General features: G+C 45.7%; 1 protein-coding gene across 23 annotated transcripts in view; it reads left to right on the plus strand.

Annotated features, from left to right (window-relative positions):
* Positions 1 to 329: 329 nt before the first annotated feature.
* nfasca (neurofascin homolog (chicken) a) overlaps positions 330 to 14,684 on the plus strand; it is an 80,447-nt gene continuing 66,092 nt past the window's right edge. For all 23 annotated transcript variants that reach the window (XR_006152435.1, XR_006152434.1, XR_006152436.1 and 20 more), the window contains exon 1: positions 330 to 567. The gene's annotated coding sequence lies outside the window, so the exon portion shown is untranslated. The remainder of the gene's footprint in view (positions 568 to 14,684) is intronic.

Consider the following 14,684-nt stretch of genomic DNA (forward strand, 5'->3'; position numbering starts at 1 on the left):
GATGAGTTCAAATTTATTCTGCAAAAAGCAAACAAACACATTTTTTTTTAACGAAATGACGATTCATTTTACACGAGCTGTAACTGGAAACTTATCATTTCAACAATTCATGTCTACCAAATCACAACAGTTGGGCCTAATCCCGATTAATATAAAACGGCAATGTATTGTGTAGTCCTCCTTCAAATTTGATTCGACAAAACCTCGAGAGACACGGGCTAAACTTATCTGACTACTTGAATAATCCTGCGTCATGATGTAAAATGGTTTCCTTACGTTATCACGTTGCTGCAGCTGTGCACGTGTTCTCTTCGGAACACCTGGCCAGTTGTGGGCGGGGGCACGCGCATTCTACTTTCTATCAGTCTGACAGGGGAGCGTGCGCAGGGGCCGGGTGCGCGCACAGCTGAGCTTTAGAGAACGAAGGAGAGGCCGTAAGAAGCGAATGCATGACAATACCTGCTGTACCGCATCACGACTACAAACTGCTGTTGACGTTGCTGAGTTAGCAAAAACAAGCCGCAGGAACACACAGAAGCACTCGCGGTCATACCAGCGGAGTCTCAGGTAAGGTACAAAATGTCATTCTACTGGGCCATCTTATGTTATCTCTGTAGGCATATGCTGCTCGCGTCTGTTTTCGTTTTGCCTGGCATTAGGATTCATGTTTAGTTTTAAATGGCGAGATGTAACGGTGATGGGCTGCAGTTGCTTCAATTCGAACGGAACGGGATGATTGCAAAGAACTCGCATAATCCCGTGTCACAGCCGAGAGAGCTGATTCACACTGGCGAGCCCTTGAGTCCTCTGCGCATCGCCGGGTGATGCGGTGTATTTTGCTGCTCTGCGCAAATGACTTAGACAGCCATTATATTGCAGAAACACACCCAAGTTGCCTCTCAGTTATTACACATACACCCAACTGTATTATGACAAGTGAACAACCAATTAAACAATTGGGAAGCGGTCGAGGAAAAATAGCTGTCAACCCGCTTGATTTTAGGGCCGGTGGAAATGCAGGTTGGAGATACTCCGCGGCGTGCTATCGGCAAGTGTTTCGTGGTAACCGTTGTCGTAAGAGACCTTCTGATATTTCGTCAGCATGTTTGTGAGCATTGGGGCTACTTTAACAGGTCTCCACCCAGGCGTGTCCGCCTGATGCTCAACCAAAACAAGCACACATAGTTGTGGAGCCTAGGATTGTGATTGCGACAAACAGATAAATGATGACAAACTAATTGTGGCATGCTAAAGACAGACGTGAGCATAGCCGCATGCCGTGACTTCTTGTCCCGAGGATGAGCTGCTGTAGGCTACAAGGCCTTGCTGAGTTTGATCCAGGATGTTGATTTGATCTGCATTACACACTGAAAGGCATAGCAATGGCTACCACTAACGTAGTTAAACTCTACATTTTAGCATTAGACAGGCAAGTGTTAAAGACCAATAAAAGCCTATATCTCCATTTGGCCCATGCATTTTCTCCATCAAACAGATACTTTTTGCTTGGCATGGTATGTCTACCGACTAAACCAATGGTTATTTCTGATTTTGATTAAACTGAGATCCACTCTAGACCCACTGAGGTTCATAACAACTCCTTATATTCTCTAAATTGTACCAGACTTTGTCCCATAGAGCCTCTTACAAAAGAAGAGCATTTAAAATGGCTTTCAATGCCTTCTGACCAGGTTGTTATCTGAACATAATTATCTCTACAGGGGTCAAATAGACCCAGGTAAACATAAATCTCTGGACGTAACAACAGTTAGAATACAATTACCATGACATTTAACAACAGTGACGACAGTTACCATGACATCATACTCCAGTTCTGCTCTGTCACTTTCATCAGTATTCACGTTTATGTATAACCGTCTCGGGACAATGTTCCATTTATGGTAAATGTCTGCTGCTCAGGGGGATCCCAGAACATGGAGAATCTAAAGGCCTGCAGCAGCCTTGATAATTTTTCCATCATGAATTAAACATGCTAGGCAGCCATGGCCAGCACATCACCTATGGCGAGCTGCCTTTGTGGACTTTGTCTGTGTCTGGGGCAAAGAGGACCCTGTACTTTGTTAAAGGCCCACATGTCAGCGCCCCCATTATACACCTATGGTCCCCAAATGATATGATTGTGTATGCCTATGTTAATGGTCAGTATCAGCTGGCTGTGGAGTAACCTGAAACTTAAAGAGTGGTGTCAGATATCAGTAACTGATAAGTCCACACAATTGTTTTCATTCAGATACAATTTGTGTAGATGAGAATTTGGTGGATTGCGGTTACTCCAGGTACTGTAAACATTTCCTTAATATCAAACAACAAAATGGCAGCTATTGTTTTGCTTTATGAGTAACCAGAAAACATCACCACCCAACCCAAACTGCTACCCACGTATAATTGAAGTTATGAATAAATATACATTGGTATGCATTTTATCCATATCTGCCATAAGAGAAAGCACAGCAGTTTGAGCATCTGACAGTTAGCTGTAGTTTCCTACATTCACCACCAGGTGCTGATATTTCGCAGCATCCTGGAGCAGAATGCCTGTTCTATTGATGATGTTGAAGTAACTATGTAGAACCCCTTAGTAGTAAAAATGACAGAAAGCCCTTTTGTCAAGGTTCTTTTGGACCAAATTATATGATCTTATTTAATGTAAAGGGGTTGCAGTTTTCTTGAACAATGTCATATCCTTGTGGTAGTTTGATGTGTTTATTGATCCTCTCCGTGTAAAGTCTACTTCTAAAAAAAATGTTTCATCCATGATTGAGGATACCAAGAGTGGAAAGACAGGGTTCTGAAAATATCCTTGCTGCATGAAAATGCCTTACTTTTTGTTTGCCATTTCAATCTATTGCTCCGATATTTTAAACCATATGGTGGATTATTATGTAATCCCCAATTTGGCAAATTATCTGTGGTATTATACTGCTGCACATAGCTGTGTGGGCACGACAGTGTTGTGGTATATTGGCCCTGTGAATGCATAGAGTAAGGTTCAATTAAAATAGCATTAGTGGCACCTGCTGTCTTCTCCCCTGACCAGCTGGGCTCTGAGAGAGCCAGGCCTCCAGGACTAGTCTTTCAGGTGTGGCGTTGAACTTCAACTGTGCCGTAGCCCGATCAGCACGTTCAGTGTATAGTGTTCACTGTGTGAGGTGTACAGCTCGTCTAATTTTCAATTAGACACATTTTCAGGAAGAGAGCAAACACAGACGGCCCTCCCCACATATATGCATCCCTTCCAGCAGTCTTTCCATGTCTTCATCTCATCTGATCTCAGCCCTGCCCTTCCTCTCCCTTCTCAGGTTACCTGTGGTGCAGTTCAGTGCACACCACTCTGCTCCAGAGGCCTTTAGGTTTTTCCACAGCATCTTTATTTTTAGACCTGAAACAACAGCTTTGCTCCTGAAGGGGGCTGAAGTTGATGAACGGTGGGGGGTTGGGGGGTGGGGGGGTAGTTGGTTATCTGGAGGGCATGTTGCTGGACAGGTGCCAAATAAGCGAGCCGGTGGGGGTGCTCTTACCCATCTTCAAGATGCAGGAGCAAAACTGGGCTTCTGCCTTGAAGCCCTTCCCAGTCTCCTCCACCTCTGACCCTTGCTGTGGGTGAGTTGTCTGGTTTGCAGAGGGGGGCAGAGTTGGAAGGCAGACTGAGAGACAGGAGTGGGTTATCTAGGAAGATGGAGGGATAGTTGTCCCTGGTTTATTGTTTCAGGATGAGGGTGTACTGGAGAAATGGTTTTGGGGGGGGGTTTGTGTCAGCACATTGCTGACTACACACAAAACACAATCACAACAAAAGCAATTGCAAAATAATTCTGAGAAATAAGAAGGAAAACAAGACCGGGAAATTTGGAAGTACCCTCTCAAATCATTCCCTTCAGGACACCGAAGGAACATTCTGATACATTGTAACACTGGCTTAATAAAGACCACTTCATACTTGGTTATGCACAAACATTTCTCATGAAGGGAAAGGTCAAACTGACTTTATGTTATTAGACACACTCTATTCCCTATTACCCACACTTCAGTACCTCTAGATACGAAAGCTTACGGCTAACAGAGAGTGAATAAGCGTGGCTTATTGTGGGCTTATTCATCACTGAGTCCTGTGTCTCTACATTCCTCTCATTTGGATTTGAATTCTGTGGGCTGCAGGAGTACTTCACACTGGACAGGGGAGAGAAAGGGGCAAGGAGAACCATCTGTTGGGCTTTCTCCCTCTATCACACACTCTCTCTCTCTCTCTCTCTCTCTCTCTCTCTCTCTCCATCACTCTCTCTCTCTTTCTCTCTCCCTCTCCCTCTCTCTCTCTCTCCCTCCATCTCTCTCTCTCTCTCTCTCCCTCTCTCTCCCTCTCTTTCTCTGTCTTTTTTTTTCTCTATGTTGAGAAGGGCACATGTAGGACACATCAGCTCATGCATACACATAAGGGATAACTGCAGCCTCCAGAGATTAGACCAGACCCTGTTTCCAACAGAACCATTTCAACATTTTAACCAGCTTTGTTTTTTTTTAAAGCTGATTTGTGACTTTGAATCTTTTACGCAGAGATAATTGGCATGTGTTTGATTCAGTTCATGTGTGTTCAGTATCTGTGACACCTGTTATCTGAGTCTTTAGCACATGGGAAGTTTATATGGGCATATTATATTACACTTGTAGATTTTTACTTCTGCAGTCTAGATAACTCAGTGACTGCAGTAACTCATACATTTTTGTTATTTTGATATTTCAATGATATTATGTTTAAATTTGGCACCAGTTTCCAATCAGTTGTGCCCTTCTTGAGTTTGTAGAGGGAAAGCATCCTAGACTTGGTGAATGTAACCTGTTTACCATAGATATAAGGCAAAGCACACTTTGCCATGTGAAAAAGATATTGCATCTTTGAATTTCATTGGACAATAAAAACCTTGTGTAGGACAGCAGGCAAGACATCTCCAGCCATGAAATAGATGTCACAAATCACCCATCATTTATCAGTATGTTCTTTTTACGATGAAGACCAGCTGCTCCCAATGAAGGTTCTGTTGAATCCTCAGGCTATGGCTCAAAGTTAGGGTCAGTGGTAGATGAATACTCCATTTAGCCCTAAGGCTATCAACACAATTTACAACCCAAACTGAATGAGTCTTAAAGCTCAGCTAGCATGTGTTACTTGTAAAAGGGCCATTTGAAGAAGAAATGATCCCTGCTGTTAATCCTTCTGGTTAATTATTAATAGGTTTCAATTGGCTAGTCCCTTTGATTTGTTGCCAGTACTGAGTGGGAATCCAGTGACAGACGCCTTCATTTGGGTCCCTGTGCTCACGTCCACACCATGGTTAACTTTATCCAGTACACATGAAAAAATATGAAATCTGTCCAACTTGCGTGCCAATATTTTTATCTTTTAGTTATTTCAACTCTTCTGAAGGACAAAAAGACAAGAAAAATATTGTGTGATAGAACAGAAAATAGGCAAAGGAAGTTCATAGAAACCAAGATGCTTTGAGCAAAGTAACACCAGCCTCTTAAATAAAATGTTGTCCGGTCTTCTGTGCTGATAGCGTGACAAAGCTCAGGACCAGGCTATGTGGGGTGCAAAATGCATGACATGATTGCTGCTGACACATAGTCCGGCAAAATGCTGCAAGGTAAACAAAGTCAACACTTAAGGTCATTTCCACACAGACACACAGTTTAACGTTTCTGTGCCAGGGATTAGGTTTGAAACGTCTCCATAGCTGTATTGTGCACCTGTGTTTGTGTGAAAGTTGCCATGGTGTTTGGACGTGATATTCTAGAGGTGATCAGGTTGTGTGGTTATTGTTTTGCACTGATATTCTACTGTAAGACAGCTGATATTTTTTGTAATGCAGACAATGTTATTTGATAAATATATGCAGACACTACATGGAACATACTTTACAGAATATATGGATATGTATGTATGTATGTACTGTATCTATCTATCTATCTATCTGTCTAATCACAGAAATAATGGTCCTTCTCTTACAGTAATTAGAAACTATCAATAGCTTCCGCTGCCCGCTTGCTACGCTTTTCCCATAGCCAACCCTGTTAGCCAGCATGACAGAATTAGCAGTGCTGCATCCACCTGATAGGCCTCATTGTCACTCTACCTAGGTGGAGCTGTGTTGATTACATCTCTCCCAGCCCCCAGCCCTCTCCTAGAGTTCCTGCACATAAGGTAACCGTTCTACTGTCAGTTTCTTTACTATGCAGCCAGTGGTCAGGATGGAGATGAAGTTTGTAGCAGCAGGTCCCAGACCAGCCCCTGAAGGGCTCCATACTTCAGGTAGCAGCCAGCTAAATACGATCCTTCCTGGAACCTGCATGTAGGTCAAAGGTCGAGGCACCTGTCCCAAAGAAACAGTTGATTAAAGGCGACAGGAGAGGCGGGCGTCTGCTCCCGGGGGAGTTGGTAATGGAGCCGCAATGCCGGCCCGTGAGAATCGATCCCTCCACCTCACATCCCCACACCTCCTCACCTCCTCACCTCCACCCCACCGATGATGTGTAAACCTGCTCAATGGCCAATGGCCGCAGACCAGATAACACAGCGTTAATGGGAACTGATGGGATTAGGCGCGTCAGGGGCTCACAGGTGTGTCACAGTCTCCCACTGACATCTTATCATTAATTCCAAGTGTGCTAGATTCAGGATGCAGGGTGTTTGTGTGGCATGGTGTGTAGCTGTGAGCCAGTGTGTGGTGTGTGTGTGTGTGTGTGTGTTAGTGTGTGATGGTGTGATGGGAAGATGTGTGTGGTGGAGTGAAGCCTCTGCTTTGTGGAAGTGAAGTGAGCGAAGTGCTATCTCCTAGCAGCAGTGACCCAATTGATTATTCATCTGGCTAACAGGTGGTGCACTGCTGAGCAAGTATTGACCCTTTCAGGCACAATCCAATTCTGTGCTCTTACCATAAAGTGTGACCAGGGGATGGTGCACTTATTTCAACTTTGCTCGTGTTAGTTGAATGAAAATGTTTTTTACATAAAAAAAAATTGTTCCAAAGTGACAAAAAAAGGGAAGGGGCAAATGTTGAAAGCCCTTATTGTCATTGTATTTGCATACAAGAAAATCTGGAGCGCTGCTCTTGTTGGTGCCACGAGGGACAACATATAACAGATTTGACCCCTGGCCTGCGTTTCGACTGAACATTAACCTAGGAGCTTCTGTATGTTTGGGGTCAGTTGTGAGTTCGCGAGGCACAGATGCACATCTAACTCCCCTGGCCGAAGCGTATATGAGCAGCTCTTTCAGCATCTGCCACATACAGGAGTCAACAGCACAGTACACACTCTGCCATGCAATCACTGTGTGTTTGTCCCCACGGGCATCAGTTGTGCCTCTTGGCCCTCACATTGGATGAATCACAAGGACAACATGAAAACAAATGGGTACTCCTTCTAGCAGGACTTCAAGCGGAGCAGTTAGAAGGAAGAATGATGATGGGCTGTGGACGTGTGTGTGTGTTTGTGTGTGTGTGTGTGTGTGTGTGTGTGAGAGTGTGCTTGTGTGCGTGTGTCTGTGTTTGTGCGTGTGTGTGTGTGTGTGTGTGTGTGTGTGTGTGTGTGTGTGTGTGTGTGTGTGAGTGAGTGTGTGTGTGTGTGAGTGTGTGTATGACACATAGCTGACAAGCATGAATCATGATAAACGAAGTGAAAGAGGAACTAAATATGGTCACTGTCTGCAGCACTACTGCACTACTGCACTACTCTCTCACACACATACACACACACACACACACACACACACACACACACACACACACACACACACACACACACACACACACACTCATTCCCCCTCTCTCTCTCTCTCTCTCTCTCTCTCTCTCTCAGTCTCCCCCTCTCCATCAGTCTCTCTCCATTGCCAGCAGATGGACAGTGGAGGCCTGGGTGAAAGGACCTTCTCCTGGGCGCCGGCGTGGTGTCCATTGTGAGCTTTTGATATTTAAACTCGCCCTCTGCCACCCCTCAGGGGGGATACGTGATTGTCCCCATTGTTCTGCTAAAAGTGGGGCAAGAAAAGGAGGAAAAATGAGCAGGGGGATGGGATGGGAGGAGAGGACAGGAGAGGAGAGGAGAGGAGAGGAGAGGAGAGGAGAGGAGAGGGAGGGATCCGCACGGCTGGTTAAAGGAGTGACCAGGAATGTTATTTTTCCTTTTTTCAGTGGTTTTCCTTAACCACCAGATGAGGCGGATAAGGGGTAGGTGCGTTGGCATGGCGATGTGTTGACAGCCCCAAGGGGCCTTCCTCATCTCACAGGATCTCCAGCAGACGGCACAGATGCGCAGGCTTGCCTTGCCTTGCCTTGCCTTGCGCCGGAGCTCCTGTCCCACATGTAACTCCCCTTCTCTTTTTAGGGATGAAACCAGGCAAATTAACCAGGCTCCCATCTGTGCCATGTGTGTGTCTCTCTCTGTGTGTGTGTGTGTGTGTGTGTAGGAAAACTTACTCGCTCACTCTCACTCACTTTCTCCTCACTGTCAGAGGGAGACATTTTCACACAAAGGCAAATCAGCCAGATAAAACCAGCCTGTGGAGATTTCCCTTCCGCACACAACCTAATGAAGAGTTGTGAATAAATTAAACACACCGATGCGATGAGCTCGGACTGCAGCCTCTTCTGCTTGAGGATTAAGGAAGTAACTGCATTTAAGCACTTGAGCTGTGTCTTTGCAGGCTAATGAGAAATTCACATCTTGTTCTATATATAGTATGGGGCCATTTTTGGCTCACAGCGGGCACTTTAATAAATGCTATGTGTAAATATAAATGTGAGAAAATGTGTCTGCTGGGTAAAGGCGTGGATTACAGCTGATGCAGAGAGACCCACAGAGTGTGGGCATGCAGACGGCATTGCTCTTCACACTCCGGAAGATTCCCTCTGAATATTCAATCTGTTTTTCCTGCCCATTAACACACACACACACACACACACACACACACACACACATCAACACACTAACACTTTGCTGGACGGCTCAGAGGGAATCAGCCTGTGTTTGCCATTCTTCATTTTTGTAGGGTGGACATGGCAGGTACTTTAAACCGAAGCTATCATCAAGTGCTCCCTGTTATTGAGACCCTAAACGGCGTGGCCATGGCCTGTGTCATTTTATAGCGCTTTCATAAGGGCATTGTTCCGGGCCACTGGCTAATTCAGGAGACAGTCTCGTCCTGAACGGTAATGACCAATGACCGCCCAATCTTTTCAGAAAGGTCAGGAAGTCAGTGCTGAGTGTGTTGTCTGTCCATCCACCTTCTGAATAATTGCAAGGCTTTGTATGTGGCCTTTTGTTTTTTCACTTAAATGGCATGGCTGGGCTTAAAGGCATTTGTCTACTTGAATATTAATCAAATAGACAGATCACATGGTGCTTAATACGTTGATTTGAACATGAGATTGGCCATCCCTTTTATAAAGTCATAACCTCAAAGGTTAAAATCTGCATGCTCTACTGAGCTGATGTTTCCAGGACACAGTTTCAACCTGCTCTTTTCACTGTGATAGCAACAGCACTGCAGTTCCACACAGCAACAGCGAGATGTCTCTAGCTTTGCAAATACACACACACACACACACTCCCACACACACACACACACACACACACACACACACACACACACACACACACACACACACACACACACACACATACACACACACACACACACACACACACACACACACACACACACATATATATATATATATATATGTATTAAATATATATATATATATAGATATACACAACTTACAAATGAACGCGTACGTAAATGATCTATATCTATCAGACATCTATACAACAATATGCAGGACTGCAGTGAAACACTATAGTAGACAGTTGTGACAGGAGAGAATGCATCCTCCCCATGAGGAAGATAAGAGTTCTGATGGCTCTTTGTGAGAGTGGCTTTTGTTCAGTCATACTAAATTCATCACTAAATGTATCCCACTAATGGAGTCCCTGCTCTGCGAACAGACAGGGTAATTTTTCGGTGAGCACACTAATGTGCTTTAAGTGTGCACACATGTTTAGAAATTAAACAACATTCCTGTCAGTCGTGGAGTTCTCGGGGATAAACATCTCTTCAGCTGGTGCTGGTGCTGGTGCTGGTGCTGGTGCTGGTGCTGGGGGTGGGGGTGGCATATGTCTCTGGTGAAGCTCCCTTTGTTTAAATGCTGTTTCCAGTGTCGTGGATCTGTGCGTGAATTTTCTCACCACGTGGTTTGTAACGGTGTGTAAAAGCCCAATTTTGACGTGGAGGATGCCTGACTGAAGTGATTTTCACAGACATGTTCTGGTATAAGATAAAAATAGACACAGCCCTGGAGGTCTCCATGGCTGGTACATGTAGGTCATGTCAACCACCCCACTGTAGCCCCCCCCCCCCCCCCCCCCCCCCCCCGAGCCACCCCCTCCCACCACCACCACCACCACTCCCCGACATACCCCACACTCATTACCCCTTTTCCAGCTCACCCACCAGCCCACTCTCACCGCCTACCTCTGCATACTGGCAGGTCCTCGGGTTCTGTCTGATTCGAAGGCAATTAGCATCGGTAACCCAACACTAGCCAGGCCAGGCCCATGGTCCTGAACAGTAATCCTTTTGTGACGTGAATGAGATGAATGAGCTGGGGGGTTGTTACTCCTCCGGCAGTATGAAAAATAGATTCATCTACAAGGTCCTTTTCTTTCTGGATCCAGGCCTCTCTATCGCTATATCTCCCCCACATCGCTGCGCTCATTTACCCAGTCTCTCCATGTTCACTGCCTACCAGCTGGATGGCCATTTGGTCTTAATGAAACACAGAAAAGAAAAGAAAAGAAAAAGAAATAATGATCTACCACCATACACAATGCTTTGACAGAAGGGCTAACCCATCTATCCAGGCATGACGCTGTCTTTTCTTCTCAAATTATAGTGATATCAAATATCACTTTCTTAGGCAAAAGCACCTCTTAGCCTTCCTGAACTCAGTCATGAGGAGAGCAGTTATTTTTTTTTATGTACAACTTCATGTTATTTTACTGTGGTACTGTACTGACTTACTATGAATGGATGTAAATGCTGGTTATCAGAAGTTCATGCATATCTAGGGGCTATCAGAGAGGTCTGTTAGCAGGCCTGTAGGATAGTTGAGAAGGACCATAGAGGCTATACAGAAGGGTGGGGTAAACATTATTGGCCCAACATGTCATTACAAGTGTTTTAGCATGACTGAAACCCACAGTGGCACCGCAAATTACCGTTAATGTTCTCTGGCAGAACAAGTGTTCTGCTGGGTCCCATGGGGGGTCAACCATAAGGTCATATTACCACAATGGCGTAACCCTCACATCACCGACCGCCGTCATTAATTGATGACTCTTGATAATGGCTCATCCTGCCATCCTCGCCGTCGCAAACAAATTATTGTGAAGAGTGACCTTTAGCAGGTTGGATATGATTGAATGTGGAGGTGTTGAGATATGAAGGATAGTTTGGATAGTCCACTGGTCCTTTCTCTTCTCTGGTCATTGATTGGAGGCAGATGTGGGGGGGGGCTCCAGATGGCTGGTCTGAGGCTCCCAATTAAGCATGCAGGCCAACCGCAAGCACAGGGCCGTGCTGTCCAGCTGCTCTGCCTATTGTGTCCTGAAGACGTTGCCGTGTGTGTGTGTGTGTGTGTGTGTCTGTGTCGGTGTTTGTGTGTGTGTGAGTGTGTGCTTACTGGCAGGAGATCAAGGCACTCCTGGGGTGCCCAGGCCAGTCTGCGAGTGGGGACCGAGGGGGGGGGAGTAGCTATTAACTGACAAACGACAACACCTCCTGTTGATTGGGGGTACGTCTTAAGAAAAGGAGGAGATCGGGAGGAGGGCAGGGGGTGTCCTGTGTGGAGAAAGGCCTGTACGTGACAGCATGTTTGACTGACAAGCAGGGCAAGTGCTTTTGTTAACCCCACACTCTGGTGTCTGAGGGGGGTAAAGTAGGCCACGGGCTGTGTGTGTGTGGAGTCAGACTCCAGTCAAGACAGACGTGAGCCTGGAGCTTTAACACACACCGCGTGTCTTGACCAAGGGGCCATCTGACTTCCGCTTACCCTCACGCCGTCCTGTCTCCGGCAACTTCCATTCAGGCCGTGACTGACAGATGAAGTCTGTCTGCATTTGTGTGTGTGTGTGTGTGTGTGTGTGTGTGTGTGTGTGTGTGTGTGTGTGTGTGTGTGTGTGTGTGTGTGTGTGTGTGTGTGTGTGTGTGTGTGAGAGAGAGAGAGCGAGTGTGTGTGTCTGTTTGTATGTGCATATGTGCATGTGTGTGGATTATGTTTGGCTTACGTTGCGGTCATTGTAGTCAAAACTACTGCACAGACTTTTTTTTGGTGGGGCTTTGTTTTAATTTGGAGCAGAAGCCAAGATGCACTTATTATCCTTAACAGACATAACAGCCCTGCAGGTTCTCCCACCCCACTGACAGGGCTAGTATGGGCCCAGCCAACACTCCTAAGGGGGACAGGCTAACTGGCTTATGTGGTGACTGGCGACTGGTCGTCCAGATCTCTGTCACAGAACATGCCACAGGCCCAGGATCTGTCACTTGACACAATCCAGCCCTCAGGACTGGACCGGGGACTGGAGATGGGATTATGTCACTTAATGTCAGTGTATCCCCAGCAACGCTGGCTTCACCACAATCATAGACTGCTTTACATTTGTCTGAATCAGCTGCTCTTTCTCCCATTCTCTCTCTATCTGAGAGAGAGAGAGAAAGAGAGAGAGAGAGAGAGAGAGAGAGAGAGAGAGAGAGAGAGAGAGAGAAAGAGGGAGGGAGAGAGATAGATAGATAAAGTGAATTAAGGGAGATGAGGCAAAGGCAGAGGAAAGTTGTTATACTTTTCTGGGAAAATTAAATTTGTGGCTTGTGGAGACTCTTTCTCGGAAGAAAGGTGTACAAGTAGATCAAGACAACAGGCAAAACCAAGCGATGAACTGGACATTTTGCTTCCATATTATATTGCCCAATAGCATGCAGTAAGATGTACAAACGTCCAGCCATGTTTGGAAAGAAAATAAAGCTAAGCTAAGAGTGTGAACTGATGGTATTGACTCAAAATGTAGACGCAAGAGAACATTAGATTAGTGCTTGGGTCACTAGAAAAACAGGCTATTAATCAATGAGACTTAGTGCACTGGGTGAGTCTACACATTTGAAAACCTCACTCAGTGTCCTAAACGAGAGAAAAGGAACAGTTTGACCTGGCAGTTAGCTACAAACAACTTTTATTTTCTAATAAATAGGCTTATAATACACTTACACACATAAACACACAACACACACACACACTCTAATCACACTGATGTTGTTACTGGGCAGAATCGTTGCCTAGTTTCATATCGATGTCTTTTCTCGCTGAGCTTGATCGTGCTGCTCCTGAACAGTCAATTCAATTACCCGGAATACCTAAAAGTGTTCCTGCAATGTTCTCATCTGAACCCTGCCACGACTCCCTCCCGCTCCCTCTCCCGCTCCCTCTCCCTCTCCCGCTCTCTCTCCCTCCCTCTGCTATGAACCTGGCAGACTTTGAGCTGTGCTCTAAAAATGAAAGAGTCTCCTGCTATCTTCCTTCCTTCTATTGTCCTCTAAACACCTGTTCTATGGGAGAGCTCAAATGTTGGATGTGAGGTGACCTGACTGACTGTGCTATGGATTTGAACCACCCCTCTATGTTGTTCTCTCACCTATAAGAGTATATACAGAGGATAACATTGCATATCTCACCATATCTAGTAACACTTTATATTGGCAAATCATACTAGCTGTTCGTTACAGTTTGTGCCGTGTCAATGAGTTCTACCTCTACTGACTGAGTTGAGTAGCGTGAATTAGGAGAGAGCGGAGGTGGGAAGGATGAGTCAGCGCAGTGGAGAGGGACCTGCAGTGTGTTTTTTTTTGCATGTCCAGCCACTGCTCCGAGGACAAGATGTGCTGAGCCCATTTGGGTGTGTCCAGTCACCGCTCTGAGGACATGATCTGCTGTGTCTGTTTGGGTGTGTCCGGCAGCTGCAGGGTACATCTGACTGACTTTGCCCTCCTCCTCCTCCTCCTCCTCCTCTCCACAACACAAAGCCCCAGAGGTCAGCGCAGGAGAGCAGAGAGCAGAGAGCAGAGAGAGCAGGGATCTCCCCTCTCAAACTGTCATGAATGTTTAATATAGGTGACGTATGGTTTAACCCTGGATGTTAAATGTGTTTGTTTCCAGACTCCTGGTGATGGAGAGAGAGAGGGATGGAGGGAGGGAGCGAGGGAGGGAGAGGAGAAGAAGACTTAGAGACAAAGAGAGTTGTTCACTTTTAAAATAGAGGGTTGATCTAAAGTGTTATAAGTATTCTATGCACCTACTACTATAGAAAAGCAATGCCATATTTTCTTCTCAAAAACCAAATAGATTAGCCTACAAGTGCAATGGCAGAAGAAGTGCTGCGTTGTCGGTCGTATTGTAAACGGGGGAATACTATGGATGACAGTGGGAGAAACATGACCTTCCCTGTGGGACAGAGACATGTTCTAGCCTGGGGCAAAGCTGAACTGAGACGTCCACACGAAGGCGTGAGAAAGATGGCGGGAAGCGGCCACCTGGAGTCTTTTCCAGCCAATCTGACAAACC

This window comes from Clupea harengus, chromosome 5 (assembly GCF_900700415.2).
Source record: "Clupea harengus chromosome 5, Ch_v2.0.2, whole genome shotgun sequence".
Taxonomy (NCBI): domain Eukaryota; kingdom Metazoa; phylum Chordata; class Actinopteri; order Clupeiformes; family Clupeidae; genus Clupea; species Clupea harengus.